This window comes from Podarcis tiliguerta, assembly GCF_965153285.1.
Source record: "Podarcis tiliguerta genome assembly, chromosome: 10".
NCBI lineage: Eukaryota > Metazoa > Chordata > Lepidosauria > Squamata > Lacertidae > Podarcis > Podarcis tiliguerta.
The window spans coordinates 34,507,949-34,535,852 of NC_139543.1; the positions used below are offsets into that span (position 1 = coordinate 34,507,949).

The window sequence follows — 27,904 nt, forward strand, 5'->3', positions numbered from 1 at the left end:
ACTGGGACAGGTAAAGTGAAGTATCTTCAGGCCGCTTTGTGGACAGATGAAAATCATTCTCCCCCCCCCCATATAGTCCGGCCCCCCACAAGGTCTGAGGAACAGTGGTCTGGCCCCCTGCTGAAAAAGTTTGCTGACCTCTGAGCTAGAGTCAACGGAAGCCTTATGGAGGTTGGCCAGACCTAATGTATGGTAAGCTCTGCCTCCCTGGAGGAACCAGCTGGCTGGTAAAATGTCCCTCACCCTATTTTGCAGGGAGATAGTGTTAGGATATTTCTGTTCCACCTTAAAAGGGAGCAGGCTTTGTGAGTCACAGTCTGCGTATTTCCTGTTTTCACAGGATGTTTCTGTTGTGTCTTTGTTTTCGTTTCTCTCTCTGCCGGAACATTGAAGCAGGCAGTCATGTTTTTCTTTGTTCTGACCAACGCTGAATAAACTTGTAAATAATGCTCTCCTGATTGCATCTTTCGCTGTGCATTATCTGCTGATAGAGCGTGCATCGGCTCTGGAATGTGGCAAGCTATTTCTGGAGCTCGTGTCGCTAATTGCTGATACTGCGTGTTTACGGGAGATTGATGGACGTCCGGAGACGACGTGGAGTCATGATGGACTTTGTCTCCTTGGCAGTATCCCAACAGATAGATAGTGGTGGGGCTGGGTCGTTTGGTCAGGAAGGTCCCCAATAAGGTACAGGAGGTAGCCTATATGTCATTCTCATAAGAGATCTCCACCATCCATTGCAAGATTCTTGGTTGTGAGTCATGACAATTATTCCACTATTAAAATTATAAGAAAAGAACTGAGAGAAAACCAGTAACTAAAACCCTCCTCTCCTCTGGTCAGCAAAAACAGAAACCGACCCTGCAAATTTTCAAGGGGAAATGGAGATACACTCTTTAACACTAATTTTCCAACAACTCTGATATGAAAGCAATGACATGTAGGAAACATTTAGCCAGTGTTTCTGAGACCCTTTGCTAAATAGGCTTATCATTATAGGATGATATTGGCCATAAGGAAGGGCAATGCTGGATATAGTAGTACAATAAATGCTTGTGTGGGAACTACATTTCAACTCTGTTTCACCTAAATTGTGGGAAAGTAATGCCTCAGAGGCAGACTAAAGGGCTGTAGAGTATTTTTTTAAAAAAATCTAGATGGGTTCAAACACATATTTCTTCTGGAAAGCTCATTATAGCAAGGGTATCATTATAGCATAAGGAATCCATGTCTGTGTTCAAGAAACCTATGTGGAACCTATGCAACTCTGTTAGTACTAGTAGATCTTGTTGTGTTAGTGGCGAAATGAGTGGAGCCCATTGGAACTTCCCAGGATAGGATTGTTTACCCTTAATCCTTCTCCTCCTCCCTTTTTTTAAACATAGGCTTCTTACAGCAAGAAGATGAAATATGATGATTTTCTTAGGATGTAATCCTGACCACACATACCTGGAAGTAAGCCCCACTGAATTCAAACAGACTATGAGTAGACATGGTTAGGATTGTGCTGCTAAATTTTATTTTATTTTTCCCTTTTAAACAGAAAGTCTTCTTTTGAGGCTAGTTCTTACCAGTACATTTCAGTGTGGGCTGGAGCTTCTCAGTCATGCAGACCATAATTAATATTTTTTACATTAGAGCTGGACCACAAACCACAGCTTTAAAGTATAAAACTTTTTGAAATCTTGATCTGGCAGTGTTCACCAATGAGTACTTTCGTACCATGGAAGTTGAATGGCACTGCAAATAAGATTAAGCAGAAAACCAAAGCGAATAACTTGCAGTTTGGAAAGCAGAAGCTGGGCCTTGGTTAGAAAAAGAACTGCTCAGCTTTAACAAACTCTATTTAAAAAGTTAGGACTGTCCAACAAGTGGAAACTCTGTGTAATACTGTTTATTTGAAACCTAAAGTAGTTTAGCTTGTATCAATAAATTAACTCATTTAGATGTCATTTAAGCTGACCTGAATGAGAACTGAAGCAGTAACAACCCTGGTTTAAGTATATATTGGATCCTTAAAGTCAGTCATAGCAAGCCTCACTCAACCAAGAAAACTAACAAAACCAACTGTTTGCATTCTCTATTTGTAACCAAGGAAAGTAAAGACACATATACTGGCATTGCTTTCACTAATTCTTGCTCCCAAATTGAGGGTTCATTTCACACTTAACATGAAATAAGTTTGCCATCAAACATAAGTTTGCAGCACAATCCTGCACATGGCTACCTCAACCTGTTAAGCCCAAGGTTTCCCAAACTAAGCTTCCTAGAGGAAAAATATATGCCTGGAGGCTTACTTTGGTCAGAATTCAGTACACACTTCCAGAGTTAATGCTAAAGACATTGCTTCTGGTAAATGGGCCACCATAGCTGCTAGAGGGTCATGAAATTTTGTGTACCAGGCTTTTTAGACTCATCTACCCATGTATTATCTGAAACCAAAGGTTGCCAGATGTGCAATATATTGGCATTGTTTTCAGCTCTCTTACCCTGCTACTAGAGGCATATAAGCAGAGACTATATGGCCATCTGTCAAAGATGCAGTTGTTGCTTCCCACATTGCAGATTCTGCATTCAGCAAGAGGTTGGAGTAGACAAGATCCCTTCAAACTCAGATTCCTCAGATGTAAATCCCTTCCCCAAATTTCAATAGAATTAAAGTTCATGTAATTTACTTCAAGTAGGGATTTTAAATGAGTGGCAGTTAGGAAAGTGTTGCATTTTGTCATTTGTAATCTGCGGTTTTCTCTGCCTCGGCCCCCATTCCATAGTTCAATGGGGATTTGAAGCCGAACTTCCAATTGTTTAAACCATGGGTCAACAAACTAAGGTCCGCCGGCTGGATCAGGCCCAATTGCCCTCTGGATCCGGCCCGCAGTTGGTCCTGGAATCACCGATGGATTGGCATGATCGTTCGGGCTGTGCCATTTTTTTTACGAAAAAACTTTCCCCCTCCCTCCCTCTCACACAAACCGTGGCAGTGCCCCCTCCCTCCTCCTGGCTTCTCCCCACCCTGTGGAGGAAGGGAGCTAGGCTTTGATGGGTGCCAGCCAGTCCAAAGCCTCTCCACCCACGGGCTGAGGTGCAGCCCAGACTCGCCACCCGCCCACCGGCCTCTCCGTGCATGGCCATGCTGTGGGCATGTTGCAGGGCTTCTGCTGGAGATTGGTGCGCCTGCTGGCCTGGTGCCCGGGAAAGCTGGCCCAGAAAGGAGAGGCACTGCCGCCAGCTCCCAACCGCAGGCAGAGCAGCGGAGGAGGTAGGAAAGCAGGGGGAAGGGAGGGGCTGGGGGAGACAGAGAAGCCCCCCTACGCTGCGTGTGTGTGCACCACAAGGTCTGAAGGGCAGTGAACCGGCCCCCTCCTAAAAACGTTTGCTGACCCCTGGTTTAAACTCAGCACTGTCTCCACTGTACCATATATTTTGGAAGAAGTACAGGCACACATATATGCAAGGCTTTTTTTCAGCCAGACCTGTTCCAGCAACTCTTAGGTGGCCCCATTGCCATTCTAAGAGAATGAGGGATATGTTCATGGTGAATTCCAGCACCTCTTTTTCTGGAAAAATAGCACTGCGTATGGATACTATGGATATCACTGGAACTATGGTGTTCTTTAGGAGAAGGCACCCATAATATGTTGCAGTGCTGGCATTACCTAAAAAAAAGGTTGTTCATTTGAAATCAAGGACTTCTGGTAACTCTGGCCTCAGCTATACAGCTGCAAATAAAGATTTAAGTGTGTTTTAAGTGTAGTATACAGTGTGACACTAGATGGTGATCCTTATGGAAAATTCAATGTATTTTTAAAGACGCCTTTTTTTTAAAGAAAAAAAAACATTTTCAGAGCAGTTTTTATATATGTGTAGAGCTAGGGACCTGGATTTGTAGCTGCATCTCCCTCTGGCTCTCTTGCAGAGCACAGATAACAATGGCAAAATGCAAGAGTTTCCTAGCTGACAGTTAGGAAGAATACCAGATGCATATTCACAGGGTAAACTTCTGTGGACAAACTCTACTCTCTGGCAAAGGAATAAATGTCAAGGTAGCTTGGCAAACTCCTTCAGTCTCATTCCAAAGATACTATCTCTACCTTCCTTTGTACTCAGTTAAGGGCCTAATCATCTTTATGGGGGGAATTGTATTAGATCCAAACTAGAGGTAATCCCGACTTCTACTTACCTGGGAGTAAGCCCCATTGAATTCATTAGGAATTACGGCTAGCCTTGTGTTACTGTAATTAATGAGAATCAAAGTGTTGCTGACCACCTTCAGTCCCCATCACTTTCAAAGTGTGTACTCTAAATATGACCTATCCTAATATTTATATGCTACAGGTAAATCCACTGCAGTAGGACTTCTACACAGACTGTGTAGAAAAGATCCTGGGGTGCTTCCAAACAGGTGTTTATTTTGGGATTGGAGGTCCTCTTCATGTGTGCAAGCTTTTCTGCAGTGTACATATGACATCATTGTTATCAAAATGCCAGTCTGGTTTTTTCCTCCCATTTAGACTTGCACATGTTACCCCCTTAAAACACAACTCGATTGTTCTTTTTCTCAGTTCATATTGAAGCTGTTTTTTGGGGGAGGGGGCAGGAAACACATCAAAATGCAGTATTTCATAAGAAACTACAGGATATATAAGGCATGGATATGAATTGAGTCTAATGTCCTGCATTCACCACTTCCCAAACCAGCAGATGCAGAGGAACGAGTGGGGGTGTATACAGCCTTAATCTGGACTGACCATTTCCAGAAGAACTCTAAAAGTTTTTTAAAAACTGTTGCCAATGACCTGATTGAGATATTGGTGGGCATATTTTGGGATATGAATATGAGCATTATTCTCTGCAAGCAGGTTGCCTGGAAAACAAAGTACTGTATATGAGATCATAGGCTGTTCCAGAATCATAGAGTTTCAAGGAATTTTAGGATTATCTAGCCTCTCCCTGCTTCTCCATCAACAAACGAGTAAAAATCACATGCTTGTGAACAGCCACAGCTTCATCTGCTTGTTTTAGATACTACAATTCTTCGCAACATGAAGGATTATAGTGAATACTCCCATCTTAAAACCTCTCAACAACAAATCCTAAATTAGCAGTGGGAGTCATTCCAAGGCTTTGCGTCAGAAGAGAATCACAGTATTCGGAACTTTATTTTTTTGGACATCTCTCAAGATCAGGCTGTGTGTGTGTGTGCGCGTGCGCATGAGAGGGAGTGTGTGTGTGTTCATGTTTTGAAAGAGGCCAAAAATAATCTTTTTAATGGAATATTATTTATTTCACTGCCCTGCAGGCAAAATATATTGCCTGATATATTAGATACCAAAGCAGATATGCACCAGAACTGAAAAGGTAGTATCGAATTCCAACTATTTAGATCAGGAATGTGCTAGCTTTCAAATTTGCATAACCAAAGGGGGGGTGTCTGCCAGATAAATATACGGTAATCTACACACATATATTAATAATTGTTTTTGGACATAGTACCAAAAGAACGTCTGCAATTACACTGTTGTGTTAATAAGGGTACACCATTAATGATTCAGACAGCATGATAAACATTGAATTAATAATTCCTTTGCAACATCCAGACCAGAAATGCTAGTAGCTATTCAATGCATTCTAGTGAGTAAGTGATACTTGGCAAACTCTGCGTTGAAGGCTTGATCTGAGTCAAGAAACTGCTTTCTGGGAACAAGCAAGGATTGAATCCAGGATTCAAAGTCTTAACCAGGAGGAAGTAGATGAACTGTAAAACTCCCAGTGAGTTTGGATGTTTGGTACAGTGACCTGTCCTATTAGGAATATTCAGGCATTTCCTGAATGCTAACAGTTAAGGAGATTGGTGGGGTGACATAGGGAAGGAGTTCCAAAACACAGGTACCACCATTGCCTTTTGCGGAATCAGATACCTAGTGGCCACCAATTCCTAGGGAGTGCAGGCACCTAAAGTTACATACTCAACTGGCTGCCAGATGCTGCAATGCCTGCCTAAGGAACAAGGGTGACTCTGGAATAAAAGGATACTCATAAGCAAGCTACTCCTCACTTGCAGACCCAAGAAACATGGATGGTCCACAGCTGTGCTATCAGACTGTGATTCTGGCCCTGATCCACTCTTAGCTGCTCTGCCTGTGAGTCACCTGGTTGAAGATGTCAGCAAGGTGTTGGCTTTATGGTGATGTTGAATGGAATGTCCCTATTTTAATCTGAGGAATGTTGGAGCATATGGGTCATCATAACTCTGATCTCATCTTCAGGTGAGTCCTATCCAAGCAGACACAGATGATGGATGGCTTAATCATTGAACTCTGTTCTGGTACAAGGCCTATAGTAAGTTCATGGAAGGAACATTTCCCATCTCCTTCTCCTTCTCCCTGTGCCCCCTGAAAAGCATCGGGAGGGTTGTGGGCTCTGCTGGACCATGTGTAAGGAAATCAGCCCTGAGTGCTCACTGGAAGGACAGATCGTGAAGCTGAGGCTCCAATACTTTGGCCACCTCATGAGAAGAGGACTCCCTGGAAAAGACCCTGATGTTGGGAAAGATGGAGGGCACAAGGAGAAGGGGACGACAGAGGATGAGGTGGTTGGACAGTGTTCTCGAAGCTACCAGCATGAGTTTGACCAAACTGCGGGAGGCAGTGGAAGACAGAAGTGCCTGGCGTGCTCTGGTCCATGGGGTCACGAAGAGTGGGACAAGACTAAACGACTAAACAACAACAACAGCGTAATGCTCTAGAACCCGTGCTATTTTTATAGAAAAAAATAGGTGCTGGAACTCACCACAAACACATCTCTTATTCTCTTATAACGGCAATGGCATCCACTGAGAAGTGCTGACACTGAATTCCAGCGAGTTCCCGCTGGAAAAAAGGCCCTGCCTAGAACCAAGCGTTCCAGAAAACAAAAAGTCTGCTCTCAGTAGTCAGCCCCACTGATAAAAATACAATAATTAATAATACAAGAAAAAATACTCAGCCCCACTGATAGTAGCTGTCAACAATAAAAATCTGCTACACACTACACTAATGAATCAACTTGAGCTTTAGATGTTTAGTCAAGTGCAAGGACAAAAGCTTGCAGCCCTAAAAGCACATATCCTGCATATCTCCCAGCAACCCACAGGGGGAAAATTGAGGCAACTTCCCAAGATGATCATGTGATTCCTGCTGCCTACTTTGACTTCCCCCTGCCCACTTGTGACCAGAAGTTTTCAAGTGTCTCCCTTTGACTTTATAGGCTTCCTGGGGGCTTTTGCTACTGGTGTGTTTAGAGCTCACTCCATCATTTCCTTTCAAGAGCTGCCGAAAATGGCACTTTGGAGGAAACAGATGGGCTGAGTGTGGCAGTTAGAAGGCTTATTATCACCCTGAAATGGTTTCTATAGCAACTAGAGAGATTCTGGATCATTGGTCTACCCTCCTACAGGAGTAGGTGATGGCTCATCAGACTGGCAGGTATGTGGAAAAAGCTCTGGGCACATCCTTCCACTCCTCCCCAAAACCTATTTTTAGATGGCCACGGAAATAAAGTAAATGCACGTTCATACATGGCCATACCCAGGGTAGTAGGAACTCAGGGGAACGGAGTTCCCTTACCTTTTAAAAATTAAAAGGTAATTTTAATGTGTGTGTGTGTGTGTGTGTCTCACTGTGACTGGACCTGCAATAAACTAACCAACATTCATTCATTTAAGACACATTTAAAGGGCATGCCCCCATCCCAAGAATATTGTGAACTATAGTTTGTTTAGGGTGCTGGGAATTGTAGCTGTGTGTAAACTTCAGTTCCCAGGATTCTTTGGCAGGGGGAGGAGCCATGTGCTTTAAATGCCCTTTACATGTATGGTGTGGATGTGACTTCAGACATCCTGGCAACCGCAACTTGTGCCTCCAAAATGTGGAGGTGCCTCGATTCCAACTCATCCTGCTAAGCCAGTCTCACCAAGCCAGTCTGATGTGGTTGGGAAGGGAAATTTATTAGGAGCTCACTGTTGACTCTAATGGACATGTTTATACCTCTGCCATTTCAGGGAACTCAATGCGGTGTACATGGTTTACCCCTCCTCATTTAATCCCCACAACAACCTTGTGAGGTTAGGCTGTGAGGCAATGACTGGCCCAAGTCACCCAGCAAGCTTCAAAGCCGAGTGAGGATTCTAACATTAGCCAAGCACTCTAACACTGGCTCTCAATGGATCTTTGAGTGCTATTTCTTCCCTGCCTTGACACCACCTCCAACCATATTTCCCTTCCCATGCAAACATTGTGCTCCTAGCAATACTGGAGAACAGCCTTTACCAAAGGTGTCATGGACTTTGAAGACGCTCGAACTCAGGACGAAAGGGAGAAACATGCTAAGAGGAAGGCGCGCTTGGCAAACCCTCACCATGATCAACTCCTGTCTGAAAACATATGCCCCCACTGTGGAAGGACGTGTGGATCCAGAACTGGCCTCCACAATCACTTATGGACTCACTGTTAAAACCATGTTCATGGGAGACAATTTTACTCAGCTACGAGTGATCGCCAAAGAAGAAGAAGTGGGCATAACTTGAAGGTGAGATCTACATGACTTATTTTTTTTGCATGTAATGCCCTTGCTCATCTTATAGCAAGTCGTCTTGGTATTCTAGATCTTTCAAGTTTGACTGTGGGTTTTTTTTTTTTACTTTGAGCAACTATGTAAATCTCATCATTCCCAATATATTCCTCCGCCCCTCCTGCTGTTCTGCTTGCCCCTTGCTCCAACATCAAATCCTTTAATTTTGCTTCCTCTTAGGAAAAGGGGGGGGGGGAGCCCAGTTCTGTTACATTTAGTATGAATTTCTTTGCTCGCTCTGTACCCTAAAAAACAATGTTTGATTTTGTAAAAACTTCCTGACTCCTTCAGGGTGTAACACAAGCAAAACACATTCGTAAGCAAAGAAACAACAGCAGTGAACAACAGCGCCATGTTGTAATGAACCATTGTTTATTTACTATAACATTTAATTGCTCAACTTTAATCATAAATGCAACATCATGTTATTCGTCAGGAAGACCTTTTGCCTGGTTAGCTGAGTCATATAAGCAAGCCACATATTTATAAGTCTATGAAGAGGTGACCATTCAGTTGTCTACGGACAGTAGCTTGAGCTCCAGCAACAAGAGGGCAAAAACCTGTGCCTCCCTTTCATGGGTGATGCTTAAACTGATTTTAAAGTACAGTAATCTAAATTTGCCTTCAGTGTGATTGCTCATCTGTATTGTCTCATAGGCATACACTGTCACAGTGCTTCAAATAACACCAGAGAGACTCCTGTGTGACGTTGCACAGTGATAGAGCACTTGCGTTGAATGGAGGTTCCTGGTTCAGTCCCTAGCATTTCCTGGAAAGGCAGGGAAAGACCCCCAGACTGAAAACTCTGAAGAACTGCTGCCAATCACTGTTGACAATATTTGACTCATTCGACCAATGATCTGACTTAGAATTGACAGCAAGATGTCTCATACCATCTTCATAGCTTTGCCCTTCCCCAGAGCAGGGTGGAGACCACAGCCAATATCCTTCTAAATTTTCCTTCATCCATGGAGAGAATGACATGAAGGGGAGCTGGGCATACACCTGGGCATTTGCAGTCATTGCATAGCCATTTCCGTATGCATTCATTACAGTGGCATCTCAGGTTAAGTACTTAATTCGTTCTGGAGGTCCGTATTTAACCTGAAACTGTTCTTAACCTGAAGCACCACTTTAGCTAATGGGGCCTCCTGCTGCTGCCGCGCCACCGGAGCCCGATTTCTGTTCTCATCCTGAAGCAAAGTTCTTAACCTGAAGCACTATTTCTGGGTTAGCGGAGTCTGTAACCTGAAGCATATGTTACCTTAGGTACCACTGTATATTTCTATGCCGCTTTTCATTCACACAAATCACAAAGCAGCTCACAAACAATAAGTAACAATAACATAGTAGAACATCACAATCACAACATAAATCATATAGAACAGTGTTTTCCAACCTTGCCTCTCTAGCTGTTTTGGACTACAACACCCATCATCCCTAACTAGCAGGATCAGTGATCAGGGATGATGGGAATTGTAGTCCAAAAACAGCTGGAGACCCAAGGTTGGGAAACCTGGATATAGAATAAATAACAAATAGCCAGTAGAACAATGGCAAAACCAACTGGCCGTAATGGTGATGAGAAAGGTATGTTATCGGTTGCTCCCAACACCAGTGTGACAGAAAATGCCCCACAATCATTACATAATAATGTATAAAATTGTGAGCAAGCTCAGAGTGGATGGATGGATGGACTGAGAGGGAGACAGGTGACCCACATTCATCCACTACTTCTCCCCTTAAAACTAAACCTCATTCCCCCTTTTTCCAAATGCACATCTTAGCACAGCCACCAGCTGGGCTAACCAGAGCTTTTAGCTCCCTTGTAAATAATAAACAGCTGATGGATGTATCATTTCCTCTTCCACTAAGGTTGCAAATCTTTTTCTGCAGGCTCTTAATGCCTACAAAATCCTCACTGTTAAGAGGCTGCTCTGCCCACGCAGCTGTGTCTGTGTCAGAGGAATAACATGTTCCCTGCTGTATCGTGTATAGTTTTTCCTTCTCTAGCAAGAGGCAAAATGAAAGCTACTCAAAAGCAACTTCTTGATCAGCTTGAGAAATATACATTATAGACAGCAGGGTGATCAAAGGGGTATGTGCTGATTCATTGGCTGTATTCATCTATAAAGGTGTGTGCGTCACGTGTACAATTCTGACAGCTTCTAGGGCTGTGAGCAACTATTACAAAGCCTTAAAAGGGTTCTAGAATTGTTACATGGGCGGTGCACTGAAAAAATGAAAGATTTATTAAAGAACAAAATCATTACGGATGAAAAATCAGTAAGGGTGATTTTTTTTTCGACATTCAAGATGATGGGGAACAGGAAGTGTGGCTGACTTACACTTCCTGCTCTCTATGATTCTTTATCATATCTGAACTGGAGATTGTACAGCCAGCTTCCCTTGCACTAAGATGCACCAGTGATTCCTACATCAGAAGCATGCACACATATCTCACAGCTGAGGAGATGCATGTGCTTCATTTTGGACATTGGACATTTTGGGTCATGTGGCCAGCAAGATCAAGCCGCTTCTGGCGAACCAGAACAGTGCACAGAAACGCCGTTTACCTTCCCGCCGCAGCGGTACCTATTTACCTACTTGCAGTGTTGTGCTTTTGAACTGCTAGGTGGGCAGGAGCTGGGACTGAGCAACGGGAGCTCACCCGGTCACAGGGATTCAAACCGCCGACCTTCTGATTGGCAAGTCCTAGGCTCTGTGGTTTAACCCACAGCACCACCCATGTCCCATAATGGGTGTACTGGTGCCTTTAAACCCCAAACTGTGACTTCTATCAATTACTGATGAGTCGAATAGATTTAATATGTAAACCACTTATAATTTTTCTATTAGTAGCTGCTTGTTTGACTATATCACAGGGCTGGAAGGAGTCTTGGGTTTTTGTTTAAATAATTGGTTCAATGGTAAATTAATGGTTATTCTCAGTTCTGTGAAACTGATTTATAAATTAAGGGAATCTTGGGGGGGGGGGCAGCTAAATCTATGGATTTTGCCTCCATTTGGTAGAAATTTATTGCTTATATGGTAAGGCCAATCACAGGGATATCAAGTCCTGATGAAATATGGCTTTATTTGGTATTCATAACATTTGTTTTGTATTCTTCCTATATCAGGTCGGTTTTTGTTGTAACATCTAATTCATTGTGCAGTCCCTTGAGAATGTACCGTATTTTATGAGGTAATGGCTGTGAAGCTTGGGTTTGTTTTTGTTTTATTAACTGTTTCACTTCCTCTTCTTTTTTATTTTTAAAATTTCATATTTCTTATCAGATTGTGATTTTAACTTCATAATACATTTTTTTTTAAAAAAAAACACCTCCCAAACCCACCCTGGAATTATCATCTTTGCAACATTGAAATGACTCAGTAGGCAAACAGTGATTTTGTGATGGTTCCCAGAGGGCACTTCTCCCAGAGAAGAAAACCACTAGTTACAGGGAAGGAGGCAATGCTTTTAAGTTAAAAGGCAACAGCACACCCACTTCTCATCCTCTTTGCAAGAGTTCTACAGGATGGGGGAAAGGAGTTACCATTGAGGCATGAGAAGCAGAAGGGCTGTTAAAGCTATAGGGATGGTGGGGCTACCAGGTTTCAACGCAAGTTTCTTCCATGACTCCTCCAATGGAGTCCAGTAACACTGTGACTATAAAAGGTAAAGTATGCTGGTAAGCCACTGGAGTCCTGCAGTATTCCCGCGGCCTATCAGATTGTTTGAACAGGGTAGATAACCACTGGACTAAGCTGCTGTGCGTGCATATCCTGCTGCAGTAGTTAATTACCATGCCCTCGCTTTGGCATGCAGATTGGGAACAACCCCTTTCTTAGACAAATAAATATATGTGAGTTGTAAAGATTAATAGGGGGAGAGGAACGGGCGGACAGGGAAAGAGATCTTGGTTATAATCAATACCAAGTAGCAAAGTAATGCCTTTTCCCAAATACCTTATACGGCTATAGCCAGCCTTAGTCACTTCTTGCCAATTTATGTTCCCTTTGTGTTGGTGCCATGGCAACTCCTCTCCGTTTATTGTTGGCATGCTTGACAGAGGAGTTCTCGGAGGATGAATTCCTTGACCTTCCCAGATGCTGCTTATTTGGAGTTCAGAAGATTGTTTCTTTTTATAGGCAGCAAGTTAAATTGGGATTTTCTTACATATGCAAATAAATCAGCTTGCCTCCGATCCACCAACCTGCTCCCCCAGTATCTCCGCTGCTTTATCTAGGATTTTTGCCATCGTCTGAAATGAATATATATATTTTTAAAGGAGTATGTCTAAAAGCAGAAGTAATGTTGGATTTATGGTTATGATCTGACTAACAAACATTGTATGCAAACCGCTCAGGTAATTAGGAGTCTGGATAAACAGGAGTGCTGTGCTATATAAGGAGGGACAGCTGGGGGGAGGAGTGCAAAGGCAATTGCAGGAATAATGAAGTATGGCTAGACGAGATATATATTAGATGCCTAAGTCCAGATTATTGCAAATATCTGGAACATGCAGGTGCAGAGGTAAATACTGGCATATTGCCAACAAGCTGCTTTACCTGAAGGAATGCTGTGGATCTGAGTTTTATAGCAGGCCCTGGCTTAAGAAGAGACTGTTTGGGATCATCAGAGTCCCAAGATCAGGAGCTAAGTTCTCAAGCACAGTATCTTGGCTCCATCTGTATATATGATTTTCTCTCTCAGTTAGTCACTTGATGCCCTGGACTCCTGGTTTCAGACATGTTATGTACTGAGTACAATAGGATCCAAAAGGCAGCAGTCTGATTGGTCCTAGAACAATAGGATTCAGAATGCAGCAGTCTGATTGGTCCTAGAACAATGCAGCAGTATGATTGGTTGGCAGGAACCACCCAATCATGCTCCAGATAGAAGTGAATCCACAACCTGATTGGCTTACAGTAGAATTCCGGAATTAGCCAATCATGTGCAGCCCATTGTGTAAATAATGTATATAAGGCAGATACTTTGAGGGGACTTTCATTCATTCCTCCTCACCACTATGAGCTGAATAAAGAGCATGAAATCACTTTGCGACTCTGAGTATATTTCACTGCGACTCTGAGTATATTTCAAGACACATAAGGTTCAAGTCAGGGGTGTGGAATCTTTTTCATAGAATAATAGAATTGGAAGGGACCATGAGAGTCATCTAGTTCAACTCCTCTTTTGCCCAGCGTGGGGCTCAAACCCACAATCCCAATCATGTTCTACCAACTGAGCTATCCCAGTTTTAGATTTTAAAAAAACTTAGGGTATATATGCATATACCATACAGTTAAAATATATTTAAAGCAGCCCCACAAGGAATCCAGGGACCTGCCATTTCCTCCTTACAAAGATACCTTTTAACATACCAGGATTTGGGGTGGGGAACCTGCTTTACAGGTGTGCTGTGTATGCACCTTGGGGACCACATTCTCACCTGGACAGCCTTCTGGGGGCTGCACACCAGAGGTGAAACAGTGAGGAAAATCCATGAATGTAAATTTAAACTTTTACTGTAGGCTAGTTTCTATACTTACTCACACCAACCAGACAACCAAGGGGCCAGGAACAGATTGCAGTCAAGAAAAAGCACTGATGAGAGGTATGAAGTAGGGTCAGTGAGGGGTCAGGCTGAGGAGATATGGTCTGGGGAGAGTCCCAAGGCTCATACAGATAGAGCTGGAGAGCTGCATTTAGTCCCCAGGCCTGAAGTTCCCAATCCCTAGTTTACGTAATGTGGGAAAGCTGCCAATACAGTATTGCTCCATCTAGCTCAGCACTGGCTACACTGATCGGCAGCAGCCCTCTCATATTTCAGATGGAGGGGTGCATTCACAGCCCTACCTAGAGATGCTGGGGACTGAACCTAGGGCTCTCTGGAAGCAAAGGAGATGTTCTACCATTGGGCTGCAGCCCTTTGGTTCTCCTACTGAACTACAGCTAGAAGGAAAGGCACTTTCTTTTTCCCAGGAACACTCTTTATTGCTACAGTTCTGGGGGAAACCCAGCAGGGCTTAGCAACTAAGCCAGTCATGAAAACCGTGAAAAGCATGGGAGTAAAAGAGGCAGGAGTGGAGATCTGGACAATTTAGTTTTGACAGCACTAATTCTGGACTGGGCATTCTGTATCAAGGGAGTGGGAGTCAGACAATGCTTTGGGTAAACCCTGAAAGGCCTTGAGTCAGGGCAACGTGCTCATCTGGGGAGAAAGATGACCTGTCTGGCGTCTCTGGCAAAGCCTGGAGAACACTGGAGTTGACAAATACCTTCACGGCTTTCTTCAGATACCTTCGGCAAAATTCCAAACGTTGAACTGACCACTGGAAAACAGGAATCCCTGGTGGGAGAGTGTTTACATTGAAGTGAAGTATTCTCCTTTCTATAAAATCGCCCCATTGCTTTTAATCAGCTGTACCCACTTAACTTTATTACAAATATTGTCACTGAATCTTCAAATGTTACTTCAAAGGGCCACAAATAAAACAGAAGACATTTTCTAGTGGGTTAGTTTGCTTCTTTACTCAGCATTCAATGGCCCCCTGGTGCCAGCTCTGTGAATCGCAGCTCAAGAGCCGAATCCAGAGCTCAAAGACTGGAATAGACTTTTGGATCAAACAGCAGGTATTTGTGAAAACAAACTACTCGAGGCTTATTGCTATAGTTACCTCATGGTCAAAGCTACAATTTCCTTGTTCAATCCATGACATCATAATCCAAACCAGTTTTTTACTTTGCTTTCTGGACCTTTTTCATTCGTAATTGCCACATATTCTTCTCCGCTCAGTCCTATGCATGAGTAGAATGGGGCTTGCTCCCAAGTATGTGTGGTATTTCAGCATTAGTCTTAAATTGTTGTTTAAAGACAAAATACTCCTGTCCTGATTCACCCCCTTCCTTTCCGCCCAAAAGTATTTATTTAAGGTATTTATAGGCCACTCTTCATTTTATCAAGTGTGGTTTGCAAATAGTTAAAAAGACTGACTTCCCAGCTTCTTTTCCACACTCAGTATCCCCCTGCCTAGGATCTTGCACTTATCCTCTTTCTGAATCCTGCGTGATTTGACTCTGCACCACCTTCCTGCTCTCCACACCTTGCTTCTTCTTCATTCCAAATTCCAGAAGTATGACATCCTTCAGTGGTTACAACTGCCTTCCTCCACCTCCTGCTCCAGTGAATGAGGTAAGGTGGGTCGATGTAGCCCTTCTCAGTGGTGGGTCATCTGGGATAGTGATTCCCAACTCCCCCAAACCCATTTGAACTTTGCTGTATTGGAATGCTGTACTTCAAAAAAAAAAAAAACCATGCCATCAGTATATTTAAAAGTAACCTTAAACCCACTGAGGCTTATTCCTCCTGCGCAAGATTGTAAGACTGGGAATTCTAAATGGAGGTATCCATGGTGACAATTGAAGCAGGGTGCTCTTTTATTCTGAATTTTTTTTATTTCAGAACACTTTGTCTCTGGCAGGATCCAGTGGGGTGGGAGCACAGAAGAGCTTCCCAGCAGGAGAGTCACTACTGCTTACTAGGATGGGGAGAGGCGAGGTGGTGCTGTGGGCGCATCTGTGCTGTCTGTAAAGCCCTGACCTCACCGCCACTTCCCTCTCCCAGTAAGTAGCAGTGACTCCCCTGGACAAGTCACTCCTGGTCTCTGCCTCTGCAGATCATTGCCTCTGTCTCCATCCATCTCTGGCCTGTACCCTGAACAGATGAGCCCTGAAAAAATTTCAGCCCTTGACAGACAACACAGATGACCACTCCTGTTCTGGAAGATACACATGCTGGAGTTTGGCTAGTGCTCTGGATGCTCTCTGCCTTCCAAAAGGTCAATAGAGATGACAACAGCTTCATTGCTGCCTTTTAATTTTCTGCTAATGTTTCTGAAAGGATTACTTAACCAAGACTGTGTACTTCGTTGAGATTCATGAGTAATGTGCATTAGCTGGCTGGAAATGGTTTATAAAGCATTTAATTGCATGTGATGCAGCCAAGTATTTTGTCCTTCTTTCAGGGTCCTTGCTGATGTGTTCCCAAGAGACCACAACTTCCCATCACCACATTAGGAACAGCTCATCCTTTAATGGTTTCTTTTTCATTCTGACTAAAGATGGTGGCAGGAAGCCACTGTTGCTAAATATGTTTATCTCTCCATCTGACAGCCCTGACAGTGCAATGCTGTTTGCATGGCAAGGAGTTGTGGTAACTGCAAAAAAGGCCACTGTGTGCTAAATGGCATTCCCAGCCTTTAATTTGATACAGATTAAGGGGAAATTGTTTGAAAAACTGTAATAAGCTAAAATGACAAATTAATATTAACCTTTAGAATATGAAAAGCCTCACTTGACTTTGAATAACAATGACATGTACATCATATACATCCATAGTTTGTCACAGTTTATTCTAAGTAGGGTTAAATGGAATATTTGAAAGCCAAACCATTTCATGGGAGGGGGGAATGCCCCAAGTGCCCTGAAGCTCCCTCTACCTTTTTGCATATGTGTACATATTTACATATCCTCTTGGTACTTCAGCACCACTTTTCTTCTTTCATATACCATCTTGATGCTAGCAATGCAACCCCAATTGGGGACCAAGTCTGCAAATGTAATGTGTGAACAGGAAAAAATTCTGTTGCAATTTTTGATTAAATATGCATGAAACTGGGCCATAAAGTTTTAAAATAAGTTTTGCAAATGATGGATTGTATGATTTTAAAGTTCAGAATATACAAGCACTGAATATATAGCACTGACCCTGTCTTCAATATTTCCCTAGTGTGCAGAGGAAGAGCAGAAGCATGTGGGTGCGTGAGGCTTAAGTTGTAAGTGAGCACAATATGCAAGACTTAATAGTGACTTTACTGCTTGCCTTCACATAGGTTGAAAGTTAATGCAGAGGCCTTAAGTTAGTGCTTTTTGATGCACGAGAGATTGACAAGACTTAACTATTATCTTAAACTGAAGGGGTTTTTTTATCCTAGAACTCTGATTTATGTCTAGCATTCAGTTAATATAGACATTCTCAAAATAATAATCATAGAATCAACACCACCAATACAACACACACACACACACACACACAAATTGTTGCTGTCGCTGCCAGTTTCACAAATGGCTTGATTTAAAGGCAAAATAAAACAAAACCACCCAGGTTTCTACAGACATTTATTTCTGCATAATTCAAGTATGCCTCTCGCATGTACTGTTCTTGTAGCACCAAATGTAATGTTTATCTTGGCATTTTAATTGGTTTTTAATTAATGGGATTCATTATTAGACCAGTCTCTAGTACACTCTGCTTCACGTATGATATGGTGGCAATAAATCAGGGTTGCTCAGCCTATTAAGAATTTATAGCTGCTTTCCTTTGCAGAATAGGCTCTTTTTGGTGTGTACCTATCTCCCAAGCAACCAAGTAAGCTGTGCTGTTACAGTCCACGCGTAACAAGCAGTTCAATCTGATTAGAAACCAAATCCCTCTTCAATTGGATAGTCAAAAATAAGTAAATAAAGCAGCCTTGAATTTAAACACTTGCCTGGCATCTATAGGTGACCAGGACCTCAATGCAGGTGAGTGTGCCAGCTCTTAGGCTGGTGTGGTGAAGATGCCCAGAATGGAACTGCTTGCCTCCAAGTGATGTCAGTAGAGGTAGCTCAGGATACTATGGTTTTACACCTGCCTGTTTGGGCTTCTGCCTGCTGTTTGGGTAGATGCACCAGCAGAGCTTCCTGGCTAACAGCAGAGGCTGGCAAGGCAGGGGGACACCTCTGCTCCATCCAAACCCCCTGCAGCATGGTGGACTGGAGGGTTGGATTGCTCTGTAAATAAATAAATAAATCTCCAAGAAGAAAAGGAATTTCTCCTTCATAGATGAAATCTTCGCATGACCAACTTCCTTGCATTAACCCCACTTCATACATTCTCTTAATGGTAAGCTTGTTGCTGCTCCCAGGTGCCCTCATGCCAGTCAGATAATGTCTTAATGTAGGGTTGCCATATTTCAGAAAGTGAAAGTCTGAACACAAAAGTTGTTGAGCTGCTTTTCCCCCCCAAGATCTCAAAGAAGATTTTTAAAGAAAATTTGCCAAAATCTACACTTCCAACATGGGTTGCCATACGTCCGGATTTTTCTGGACATTTAAAGCGATTTTCCGTCCAGACACCGTTTCCGAGGCTGAATCCTGGCAATGTCTGGGAAATTCCAGACAAATGGCAACCCTGCTTGATGTATCCTGTACAGATGAGCAGCAAATAACATCTAAACCTGAAAAGTCTTTTTTGCCCATCCTTCTTTCTTTGGGTACTCATTTTGTGTGTGTGCCTTGACTCTGCCTTGTTGTATCTGTAGAATACAGGCTTGTTTAATTATCTCCTACTTTTCAAAGGTAGTGGGAGCAGTAAAAACAGGATTCATGAATTTGAAAAATAAATGAATCACATTTCAAATGCTAGATAACAGCTCACAACTGTTGCTCTCTCATCATTAAAGCAAACCCATGTCTTTTACATTGTGTGTGCAAGGCCTGTTTAAAGAACCTCATTAGATGTGAATTTTGCCTGCCAAAATAAAACCATCTGGTCTAAACCATATGGTTTGTCTAAAAAAATTCAGTCTCTGGAGTGTTACTCACAGAGTCCTATGTATCACCAATTCTTCACAGACCTTGTAGTTTTGTAGAAGCTTTCCCACAGCAATTTGGGCTTAATTGTTGGTCTGTTTCTAATCTTGTTTTTCTTTACAAGAGTGACATTTTAATATACTTCCTAATGTTCAGTGTTTCCACAACTGCTTAGGGTGTTACTACTGGCTATATTTTGCTTCCTCTGCGCACTGGGACAGCTGCAGGAAGAGCACATATTGATATGTTAGATTTCTGAGTCATGAAAATGGTATGGTTCTTTGGGCATAAAGAATAGCCCATAAATACATTCACCTTATTGCAGTTGCATGGCTTGTTTATCAAGTTTTCTGCATTCTCAAAGTGTTCAATGCGCTCAAGTCTGACAAAACTCACAGAAAGCACCTGTATGTTTTTCTTATTTGTTTGTTTCATAAAAGTTATGCAGCACTTGATGGGTGGGTGCGCGGGACCTCAAAGCAGTTTATAAAGAAAATAAAGCAAGAGAATTATTAATAAAACAACTATTTAAAAACAATTTTTAAAATCAATTATCAGTATCAATTGCAGTTGGTAAAAGTTACAGGTAGGTAGCTGTGTTGGTCTGCCGTAGTTGAAACAAAACAAAATAAATAAAATAAAATAAAATAAAAAATTCCTACCAGTAGCACCTTAGAGACCAACTAAGTTAGTTATTGGTATGAGCTTCTTCAGATACACTGAAACAGAAGTCACCAGACCCTTATATATAGTGAGAAGGTGGGGGGGGGGGTATTACTCAGAAGGGTGGTGGGAATGGTAAAAGGCACTTCTAGCCACTAAGGTTAGCTGAGCCTTCAGTGACATAACTGGGTCCAGAAGCACCCTCAGACTGCAAGCCTGTTCCTTCAGCAGCAGCACAGCCCCCATCCAGAGAAGGAAGTTGACCAATTTCTCAGATACTACTCACTCACAGTACCTCTGTCTTGCTAGGATTCAAGCTCAGCTAGTTTTTCCTCATCCATCTCACCACTGCGTCCAAGCACTGGCCCAGGGACAACATGGCCTCTCTTGATTCAGATGTTATGAAGAAATAGAGCTGCGTACCAATAATGGCTTGCCACCAAACTCCTAATGACCACTCCCAGTAGCTTCATATAGATATTACATAATTATAGAATCAGAGTTGGAAGGGACCATCTAGTCCAACTCCCTGTAACATAGGAATCTTAACTAAATTATCCATAACAGATGGCCACCCAATCTCTGCTTAAAAACTACCAATGAAGGAGAGTCCACAACCTCCCAAGGGAGTCTGTTTCACTGTCAAACAGCTCTTACTGTCAGAAAGTTCTTCAGTCTGCCACTGAAGACAAGAAAGTGCCCTGCAGCATCCCATAATGTAGCCACCAAAGGGCTGAGAAGCACTCTTATGGTGCTGCTCTCTGGATTTGGTCCCAAAGCTAGGATTGGAACCACTGTTAAACAGTGGTCCCGATTCCTATTCCCAATTCCTATTCCCGGTTCAGGATGATACCATGGTCAAAAGCTGATGAGAGATCGAGAAGCAGGAGCAAGTTTGCACTCCCCGTCCCACTCTCTGTAAAAGTAATCCATCAGGGCAACCGTGGCCAGGCCTGAACCCAGACTGGAATGGATCTACATAACCTGTCATCCAAGAATTTCTGGTTGTTAAAATTGCAGTGCATGTTTTTCTTATACATCTAGTATGCTGAATTATGGTTACAGTTTTCTTTCTTTATAACCCATTTTCTGCCATGCATGCAGTTATACAAACATTTCAAAGTATCTCAAGGTAATTTTTATAAAATGGTTTGCTCACTGTGTGTTGGTTCATGACACATGATAAAGTTGCTTAACTAGGCACAGAGGCAACTAGCAGCTTTGAGCAACAAAGCTCTGATAAGTATGAGCAATAGGGAGAGAGGTGTGTTGTCAAACACACCCCATATCAAAAGGAGCAACTCATTTAGCCCTTTTCTTGTCATGGGTCACGGCAGCTGGAAATGAGCAGCATGTCAACAAAGAGGCATCTTGGCACTGCCGAACTGGTTTCTGAAAAACCAGGCAAGAGGATGACACACCCAAAGATGGACTACTGTTGCCATGATCCATGCAAATCTTCTGAAAAACTAATTTGTGCTGGTATAACATCCCCATGTGAAAAAAGGTGTAACATCCTCATATGAATTTCTCATGTGATTTTCGGGCGTGGTTCCTACAGTATATTTATTTTAACACAAGGGTGGGGAATCATTATCAGTCTGAGGGCCGCATTTCCTCATAGGGAAAATTCCAGGGGCCACTGATGGGCAGGACCAGAGGATGGAGGGATGGACTCATACATTTGCACCAATGGGCTACATTCCAGCCATGAAAAGGGCAGAGGTTTCCACACACACTTTTGCATATAAGTGTCTCTCCACCCTCCAATAAAACACTTATAGGAAGAGGCATTATTATAGGCCATTTCAGCCAGGCAAACACAAGGAGGGTGTAGTGCAGGATGGCCTAGGGAGAGACCCAAAAGCCTTAAAAAGAAGCTGAGAAGGTCATACCTGGTTTTCCTCACCTGTCTTAATCATTAAAAAGAGTCACTGATGCACCACACAAACCTCTGCTATACATTAATAAAGCTCCATTATATTTTGGGACCTAAGAATTCATCAAGTTATTCCAGTAGTCTTCTATTTTTTAAATTGGACATTTAAATATTGTATTGCTACCACAAGGGACGTGGGTGGCGTTGTGGTCAAACCCACTGAGCCTCTTGGGCTTGCCAATCAGAAGGTCGGCGGTTCGAATCCCCATGACAGGGTGAGCTCCCGTTGCTCGGTCCCAGCTCCTGCCAACCAAGCAGTTTGAAAGCACGCCAAAAAAGTGCAATTAGATAAATAGGTACTGCTCCGGTGGGAAGGTAAACGGCATTTCCGTGCGTTGCTCTAGTTTCGGTGTTCCGTTGAGCCAGAAGCAGCTTAGTCATGCTGGCCACATGACCCAGAAAGCTGTCTGCAGACAAATGCCAGCTCCCTTGGCCTATAAAGCAAGATGAGCACCGCAACCCCAGAGTCGTCTGCAACTGGACTTAACTGTAAGGTGTTCTTTACCTTTATCTTTATTGGTACCACACTATTTTTTTACTGCCTCACCAAAGCCTAGCATGATGATAAAAGGGCCAGTTCTGTATGAGCAGGCAAGGCTCTCTAATGCCAGATTTCTTAGCCAGAATATTATAGCTATTCAGTGACATATATAAAGTCAAATCACAGACCTTGGTAACTGGTCAATTAAAAAACTGAACAGATAATACAGTTTAGTCTCAAGCCTTTTTACACAAACCAAGTTCACTTCAATGACAGTTTGAACCTGTGCAATATTTTTGACAATATGGCTGTTGAATATTTTTGACAATAAGGCTGCTATCAGCTGTTTCACATTCAAGCTCTCCTCTGAGAGCATTTAAATGTGTTAGAAAAGCATTTATCCTTTCCTAGGGTGATCAGATGCTTCCGTTTCTAAGGAAAACAACTGGGCCTCTTGGGCCTCTGCTTGATCTTCCCCTTCTGTCATATGCCATGTAATCAAAGGCAGAAAAAGTCAAAATTACAAGGAGAAAGATTTCAACTAAAGGCTTATAGATGAGTGCTGCCAGACACCTGGGTTTTGGACTGACAAGCTCCAATAAGAATTGGGGGCCCTCTAGACCAGCATTTCCCAACCTTGGGCCTCCAGCTGTTTTTGGACTACAACTCCCATAATCCTCAGCTAGCAAGACCAGTGGTCAGGGATGATGGGAATTGTAGTTCGAAAACAGCTGGAGGCCCAAGGTTGGGAAACACTGCTCTAGACAACCTGTTTATGGCATATTCATCCTGATATGCTTACCTAAAGCTTACATGGATATTAGATTGTATCCAGTCTTTATTGAACTTATGTTCTGATTGCTTTGTTGGGTGTTTGTACAATGAGCATTTGCTCTGCATTTATCCCAATTGGCTTGTGGGATGTTCATACATCTATCCCTTAATCGTTCCTTCATTCTGCACTTTTCAATGCATTTCCCTGTCAATTTCTAAACTGCAAAAAGTCAGGCCCTTTTCTAAAGTGGATTTTTGTGTGTGCAGTTTAATCTATTTTAACTGCACAAACCTAAAATTGTGGCATGTGCTTGAATTCCTCCTGCAAAATAGTGAAAGTTTGGAGGTGCCCTCCAATCATTGTGGTGGTAATTATGGGAATGCTACATTTTTGGAACCTGCTTGCAGTGCTGGCCTTTCTATTCCCAATAGCAATGCAAAGTCTCCGTGTTAGTTAACGGGTAGGGAATGGCAAGACCTGAGTTGCCTCACTTGATGTTCTGCCAGATCCTTCCTGTGGCATCACTCCCCTTCCTGTATCGGGGTTGGGTGGGGGGAGGTTTCTGACTGGTCTTTTGTCACAACTCTGCAAAAGAGCTGGTAGCTGCCTTGCAGGAAGAAAAGGGGCAAACTGGTCATTACAGGACTTAGTCCTGTCCTTTTCTGGAGGACCTGTTTTCTTTTGGGCTCTTGAGCCACCATGTAAGCCCAATCCTATGCATTTTCAAACCAATAGTAAAACTGGAGAAGGAAAATATCACACCAGACTTGCTGGAAATACTATACTATTAATTCTGGTAACCAATCTGTTCTAAAGCTAAATTGTAAGTTAACATGTTGGGAGACTGTAAAATGGGAGACTAATGGTTGGACCCAAAGCTGTGCTTCTGATTATGGGAGGAACCTTTCTTCGAATGTAAGAGACTTTGATCCAGCAGACCAACAAACAGAGGAGGTGTTTTGTTTTGTTTTGTTTCTCCTCCCCCTGCAGCCATGGGCATAGCCAGGATTTATTTGGGGGGGGCAGGTTTTAGGGGGGGGGAGAACCATGTTATCTGTGACGCAATTGGTCAGTTAGTTAAGCATTTTTATTTCTTTGCTTGATTTGGGGGGAGGCAGCTGCCACCCTGCACCTTGCCTGCAGGCTCCCAATGCCACCTTGCCCACTGTTTTCTGTATTTGGAGTACTGCAATGTGTAGAAGGAATTCGTGAAAATTGTCTCCTACCTCTGTTTGTGGGAGTCTCTGCTGGAACAAAGGTTTTGGATCCAAGTCATGGTGCATAAGCTGAGGAAACTGCACAAAATCAAGGTAAAATAGTTTAAAAATTAAATAAAAATGTATTCAAAAATGAGAAAATAAGAACCAAAGAGAACAAAATAATCAAGTCAGCAGTAACATTTCTCAAAAATCAACAACTAATATATTCTACACAATTCTGTTTTGTTTTTGTTTGAAGGATACAATACACTTATTTTCCTCTATGTAAGAAGATGACATCAGTTTAGTGCTGAAAATGAGAAAACAGAGCCAATTTGGTCTTGGAAGGGCTCATTAATTTCAAGTCATGACACTGAAGATGCATATCTCCAAATATGAGGCGCCTAATAATGCATTCATTGACTCAACATATACTGAGAAAGCCAAGCATACTCAAGTTATAATGTCCATGTTGGCAAGAAAGAGTGAACTCACACTTTCCACAGCTCCCTGAAATACCAAGTAGTTCATGAATGTCATTTATAAAATATGCAAGAAAGAACGAGATGACGCATGTTCACAGCAACGGTTACGACGTTCATGCTGAACAAATTTAATATGGAAATTATGTATGCTGAATGCAGTTGAGAGAGAATGCCATCTGTGAGTTATGGATGTCATGACCAATGCAGTCCATTTGTCCAAAGTAAATTTAATAACAAAACAAATGTGGAAGCGCTCTACCTTCTAAGGAACATAAGCTTTGCTATAGTAGGTCTCCTGAAATCTCAGGCACTTGTTATTTATCCATCAATATCAAAGAAAAGAAAAATGTGAAAACAGGAATTATCTTCTACTTTCATTAGCCCCACAACAGGAACTTGAGGGCAAGATAAGCGTTTGAATGTTCAAATCTCCCTCTACTTCAAAGCTCGCTGGCAAATAAGGTACAGTCATAGTGGTATTATTCCTATCCTGTGTTATGCTTATCCGTGATAAGAAAATATTTAGAATAACCGCTAGGTGGCATACCAATTCTGGCCATTTGCAAAACCAATTAGTCAACATGGATCATATGGGAAGAAGGAAAATATAAAACAGGAGGCTTCCAGTTCTAATAAATAAAACTTCTAGTAACTTTTTATACTTCTCTTATCATCACTAGTGGAGCAACAACAGTAAGAGAGAAGGCAAACCTTGGACGAACTGAAAAATATTTCTTAATTTGAAGCAAGTCCCACAAAATTTGGAGAAACCATTACTTTCAACCCAGCATTATATGTTTTCTCTAATAACATTTGTATTTAACGGCTTTAATCCTCAGAGATGTCCATTGTGATATATACCACAAAACTTTTTTATTTGAAAGTGAATTGGACTGGATATGGGAAGCAGGACTGACTACAACTGATAGATTCAGTTTGTGGCAAGGGCTATGCACCAGAAACAAAATACATATTGGACCCACTAGATTGGCCTGGAACTGCTTCCATTTTCCATATGATGGCACTGTGGGCAAATAGGAAGTTTTTATAGCTTCCAATTATGCCTGACTGATTATAGTGAATTCAGTGCAATTCCCTCAATTGCATATATTGCAAAGAACAAAAAAAAAAGGTGTTGCTGGACCACGGAACATGTAGAAAGCAATCTAACAGAATTATTAAATAAAGCATGTATGAATAATCTCTATGATTGGAGCTGGAAAATATTATCAATCAACACTAGTGGGCTTGTCCACACTGAACTTTTGCCCCACTTTTTCTAGGTACAGGTCCATGCTTTAAACCTGTGTTCCAGCATTCTTTTTTCAGATTTTCCATGAAAAAAAGTACAGATAGTGCAATTCTGTATGTATGGACTCAGAAGCAAATCTCATGGGGTTTCAATGGTATTTACTCTCAAGCAGATATAGGACTGCAAACTGAATCAGATTCCTACATCCTTGCAACTGCAAAGCTGCAGTTATGTGGCATGACATTAATATGCAAGAACTAAACAGCATAGAACCAGCAGCTGCACTTTGGTCCAGTCAGTGGTAGCAGGGATAGGTGCAACTTGGTTCAGTTTCCTGATACAACTATAGGTTTAGTTCAACCCTTGCACCTTAAAGATATTCAGTGGCCCTTTTAAATTCACAGCACAATTTTTGCATGTCTACTCATAAGTAAATTTAATGGTGCTTGCTCCTAGAGTGAGTAGGATTGTAGCCCAAGTCATACTTATAGGGACTTTCCTTCCCTTGTCTAGTCATACCAACTTTGGAGAGGTGTTAGTGGGAAGAGCACAATACTAAACAGTGACAGAATATTAGTTTATCCAGAGCTAAAGGGCATTATTTTGTGTGTGATCCTAAAAGTGTTATCCTTTGCTTATTCTATGTGCTTAACAATGCACTTTCTTAGGCTTGCCATATGTCAGGAAAATTCCTGACAAGTCCTGGTTTTTGGGAGGCGTCAGGGGAATTTTTTTACCAAATAAGCAAAATGTCAGGGTACACCTGGATGTATGGCAACATGATAGAAAAAGCAGGGGAAACAGCTCCCAAAGCTTAAAATCACTATTTTGGGGGGAGGTTCCCCCCAAAAAACCCCTCAGCAATTGTGGCTTGTTCCCAAAAAGAACTCAACAACTTTGCAGGTGTCAGGAATTATACTTTTAAAATATGGCAGTCCTACACTTATTTATCTGAGTTTAAGCTCCAAAACTGTGGAACCTATTTCTAAGTAAACAGGAATACGAATGGCTGATTTACAGTGGTACCTTGGGTTAAGTACTTAATTCGTTCCCGAGGTCCGTTCTTAACCTGAAACTGTTCTTAACCTGAAGCACCACTTTCGCTAATGGGGCCTCTTGCTGCTGCTGTGCCGCCGGAGCCCGATTTCTGTGCTCATCCTGAAGCAAAGTTCTTAACCTGAGGCACTATTTGTGGGTTAGCAGAGTCTGTAACCTGAAGCGTATGTAACCCGAGGTACCCCTGTACTTGGAAGTAGATCTCACTGCAATAAGGGGAATTCATTTTGAAATATAAGCAATGGTTGGCATTATTCCCCCACTATCTGGGTTGTGGAGGTAGGATATAGGGTAATCAGAAGATTTTTAAAAATATGCTAATTTCTACCCTGCCATAAAACGCCTGGGCAAAGCATATACTGTATTCAAATCTTCTGAGTATCCATGACGACCGCTTTTCTAATTACAGGATGACAAGGTTGAGTAAGTCTGCACACACACTTATAAAACATATCTGAAGCCTTTCCTCAAATAATTATGGGAACTGTACTCTTCATAAGAGTTCCAGTGCCCACCAACCTTTAATAAAGTCTTTGGAAGGAGGAGGCCGTGGGGGGGGGGGCGACGAATTCGCTTTAAACCGTTGGTGGGCTCGCAGCCTCAGCAGCGCGAGCATCAACATCAGGTGGTGGGAAATGTGCCTATTAAACGTTATGCAGCATGAACGCGCCTGACTGTCTCCGCCCACCCCACCTTCTCTCTCTCTCCCTCCACACAGGAATGACCCTCGCGGAGGAACCCCTACGAACAAGAGAGCCGTGAGCGCCGCCATTTCCCTCAGGCAACTTGCGGAAACAGCGACGGGAGG

The 27,904-nt window shown here is 42.4% G+C and overlaps 2 long non-coding RNA genes across 3 annotated transcripts in view; one reads left to right on the forward strand and one right to left on the reverse strand.

Annotated features, from left to right (window-relative positions):
- LOC310658714 overlaps window positions 1–18,441 on the forward strand; it is a 35,888-nt gene extending 17,447 nt beyond the window's left edge. The window contains exons 3-4 of one of the 2 annotated variants that reach the window (XR_014502444.1): window positions 15,634–15,806; window positions 17,403–18,441. This is a non-coding gene — a long non-coding RNA (uncharacterized lncRNA). Of the gene's footprint in view, window positions 1–15,633; window positions 15,807–16,290; window positions 17,221–17,402 lie in introns of those variants that run through there. The other variant, XR_014502445.1, reaches the window with a different exon arrangement.
- On the reverse strand, window positions 1,227–27,899 carry LOC310658708. Its single transcript, XR_014502437.1, has 3 exons — window positions 27,616–27,899; window positions 24,331–24,399; window positions 1,227–1,740 (listed from the first exon to the last, which is right to left on the reverse strand). It is a non-coding gene; the product is annotated as an uncharacterized lncRNA (long non-coding RNA).
- Window positions 27,900–27,904: the final 5 nt, after the last annotated feature.